This window comes from Triticum dicoccoides, chromosome 2B (genome assembly GCF_002162155.2).
Source record: "Triticum dicoccoides isolate Atlit2015 ecotype Zavitan chromosome 2B, WEW_v2.0, whole genome shotgun sequence".
NCBI lineage: Eukaryota > Viridiplantae > Streptophyta > Magnoliopsida > Poales > Poaceae > Triticum > Triticum dicoccoides.
In genome coordinates this window covers 310,085,774-310,090,039 of record NC_041383.1, presented here as the reverse complement: position 1 = coordinate 310,090,039, position 4,266 = coordinate 310,085,774, and positions in this window count along the sequence as shown.

Here is a 4,266-nt window from a genome sequence, read left to right as displayed (position 1 = left end):
TGCGATGTCGCTCAGACGTCCGAATGTGGCATTTCTTTTAAAGCCCCTTCTGCGATGTTGCTCAGACGTCCGACTGTGGCATTTCTTTTAAAGCCCTTTCTGCGATGTCGCTCAGACGTCCGACTGTGGCATTTCTTTTAAAGCCCTTTATGTGGTGTCGCTAAGATGCCCGACTGTGGCATCATTTCCTTATTTTTATTTGTTCACCTTTCGAGGCGTCGCTTCAGACACCCGATCGGTCTTAATTTATGCTCTGTGGGATTTCAGGCGGACTACCGCCGTTTCCCTTTTACTTACCCCGTTATGCCAATTTTATTTATTGTGCATTAAGGAATTAATCATGTTGCATCCATGCACGCATTTGTTATATCTTACGTCCGAACTGTCTTGCGAGTACTTTCAAAGTACTCACTGGCTTGTTGATTTGGCCAGATGCTGACGAAGGCGATCTCATGGATGAAGAGTTCGATAGCGAGTCCGACACTTAGAGGAGTCCCAGTCAGTCTCGTGCGACCCTGGATTTGGTCACTGTTTTATATCCGCTTCCGCTACCAAATAAATTTATCGAGCCTCACCTCGACGTTCGATGAAATGATATTCTTAGAGTCTTGTATTTCCCTTCCCGCTGTGTTTTTCCACCACCAACCTATCCATGAGTCAGTAGTATGTCTCCACACCACTGTGTCCTGTCCGCCATTATGTATGATTATTGGCGTGCTTGTAATAATTTGGTTGAGCGACTGCCGTTCAACCCTGTAATATATTTTATGCTACTGGCTTATTGTATCAAGAAATTGTCTACCAGTGAGGAGGATTTCTCTCATACTGGACTCAAAAGACTGGTTTATCAATAAATATTTTTATTGGAAAACCGGTCGTGACACCGACAAGGGTCCTTGCCGCGGAAACCTGCCTCGTCCGTCTGATCTTTGTGGCCTCGATCCTTGCCGTTGCTCTGCTTATCTTGTGGCTTCGGTTTCTCTCCGGCTTCCCTTTCCTGCCCTATTATGCGTGGCCGTGGCGGGTGGCTCTGATTGCCCGTGCACAAGTAAAGGGGTCAAAAGGAGAGCCCCTACTTTTGTACACCGTCACCCGCCGCATGATGGCTGAGTTGAAATGACAAGGTTGAAGAGAAAGCTGTAGCACGGACTCCAAGAAATATGGTGTCAGATGGAGGTCGTGCTAGTGGCGTGTGCCGTACTCCTGGACGTGAATGCGTGTTCTTTGTGAGGGTGGGTGGCTGGTCTCAAGTTTAAAACTTTTTGTATTACATATACATAGACGTAGAGATAGTGCAGTATTTTTGAAAGTTTGAACCCAAACATCACAGTGCAATTTCTACTGGACTCATCCGAGGACCTAGGATGATGGGATTCACAGCTATAGTAAAAACACCCGCCCGACGGACGAAGCATGTGATGCTGGTACAAATAGTGTACTATTGTTGATTGGCCTCATCCGATAACCTGTTGCAATGCACGTGCAATTATGTATTCGGAATATTTTTTTTTGCCTCATTGTAGCACCCACTCAGAGAAGCGACTCGAAAGCCATTCATAAACTTAGTAAGTTTATCACAGGCATATCATTTTATTACATACAACATGTCATCAACCCACAACGTCAACGAGGATACATTATAAATACTAAAGTTTTCATCACACAACAAATAACAAACAATGAAATGAACTTCAGCTCAACCACTCGTCGGTGTTGGAAACGCTTGATTTGAACCAGGAGTGATTCTCTGGGGAGGGCCAGCTATTGTCAATCTCGAGACCAACGCAGGACTGATCATCTAGGATGAAGCGGCCTATGTCAAGACGCATATTGTGATGGCCATGGTAGGGAAGCAGAGTAATGTCCGAGGTATAGATATAGTTGCTTCTCATAAATGGTAGTAACATTGTGTCAACAACAGCTGGATCTCCTTTCACCATCATTGGATAGTTTTGTCTAAGGAAGAGCAAGTTTCCTTCAACTATCAATACTGAACCAGTGAGAAGGTGTTGGCGCTAGCACACTAGTATCCATCCCGAATACCCTGCAACAGATGTTGGAATAGGCCCGGAGAGTGCGACCATGCGAGAAAACACCTGCTTCCTTAGTATCATTAGCAGTGCCCTGTACACAAAGAAGAAGAGGTGATCCATTGGAATAAGTTGCCAGGCGCCACTGAGTATAAGGGTCCTCATGCTCGTGATCATCATCATCATCATCATCTCCCCCTTGGTTATAATTTTTTTCAAGTATAGGTGGTGGAATGTTCACAGGACCTTGGAAACACAAGAAGGTTAATTCACTACTAGGAAAAGGGCTATAAATAATATGGACATTAATGGCGCACCACACATGTGGTGCACCACTACTATATAGCAGTGGTGCACCATGTGTTGGTGCGCCATTAGTGTGATGGACACTAATGGCGCACCACACCCACGGTGCGCCACTACTAACAAACTTTTTTTCCAAAACTAGTAATGGCGCACCAGGGCACAGTGCGCCATTACTAGTTTTAACTAGTAATGGCGCACCACTCACCCCGTGCGCCTCTACTAACAAATTTTTTTAACTTTTTTTCATAACTAGTAATGGCACACCAGTGTATAGTGCGCCATTACTAGTTCAAACTAGTAATGGTGCACGACACACACGGTGCGCCACTACGAACATTTTTTTTGCAAAACTAGTAATAGCACACCACCTAGCTGGTGCGCCATTAGTAACCAGGGTTACTAATGTCGCATTTGTAGGTGGTGCGCCATTAGTAACCTGGGACCAGCTAGATATTTTGGACAGCCACCTACCACACTCACTTTGCCCACTTCATTCTCTCCACCTCCTCCTCCAATCTTGTCTCGGTTGCCTCCTCCTCACCTCATTTGCACCATAGATTCATCCAAATTAAGTTGTTAAATTACCTTTTTTTGATAGGTAAGTAAGGGGAAAGCTTTCTTTATGTTGTAGATCTACTTTTTTCTCCCTCCAACAACGTGCACATGCACTTTTTATGTCCTAGCTAGATCTATGTATGTTTGTGGTGTTGCATATGTTTGTGGTGTTGCATATATGTTTGTGTTTGCAGGTACCGGTATTTGAAATGCGATAGTTGCCAATATTTTGCCGGAATGTTGATTCATTTCTGTTTCGGCGAGAATTTGGCACTACGCATTCTTTTTGGTCCTATTTTTAGGCAAAGTCATGCCAAAACTTTTCTTGGTTCTAAAATATCGTTTTTCTCTACCCCGTAGGCGACCATGGTCCGCACGATGACCGAAGGCATCATGAATAGGTTTCTGAGCTCCGCGAAGGCCGAGATGCTTCAAAAGAACGAGATGGAGATAAGATGTCCGTGTCAAAGATGCAAGCTGAGGGGCCTTATGGACCCGGATTCCGTACAGGTGCGAGACCACGTGCTCTTGCGTGGTTTCATGGATGGCTATCGGTGGCAAGGGAAGATGATTATGAAGTCGTCCATGGGGGTCGGGCAAGAAATGAGGAAGGGCAGCAAGACAACCGCGGCGATGGAGGCGAGAAGATGAAGAATCTCCAGGACATTATCACGAAGTAGATGCAGTACACAGTCATCATGTAGAAGATGCCAGACATGATGATGAGGAAGATGTCGGAGCAGACGAAGGGCATGATCATGAAGATGAAGATGCCGGAGCAGACGACGATGGGCCATCGATGGGCTGGGTGCAGGACCCTCATATTCAAGAGCTGCTTCTCAAGCAGACGAATAACACAAGATCTGTCGCCCAAGAGAAAGCCAAGCTGGATCAACTGGAGATAGACGTGGTTACTCCATTGTATGAAGGATGCAGACCCGAGGATACCCTCCTGAAAGTAATGCTCATGGCTCTGGAGATGAAGGTGAAACACAAAATGACCGACGCATGCTTCGACGAGAACATGTCATTCTGGCACGAACGTCTTCCCAAGGGGAACAAGTGCCCGACCAGTTTCGAGCAGGTGAAGAAAATCATGTGTCCTCTGGATTTACCGCACGGGAAATACCATGTGTGCATGAACAATTGCATCATTTATTTGGACGAACACGTGGAGTCTACCATATGTTCGGTGTGCGGCGTCACTCGATACAAGAAGAGGAAGAAAGCTCCTCGAAAAGTGGTGTGGTACTTTCCGATCACTCCTCCTCTGCCGCGGTATTTCGTGGACCCTAAGGTAGCAAAGCTCCTGCGTTGGCACACGGATAGGGAGGAGAAGAAGTGAAAGATGATGCAAATGATCCGGAGATAAATA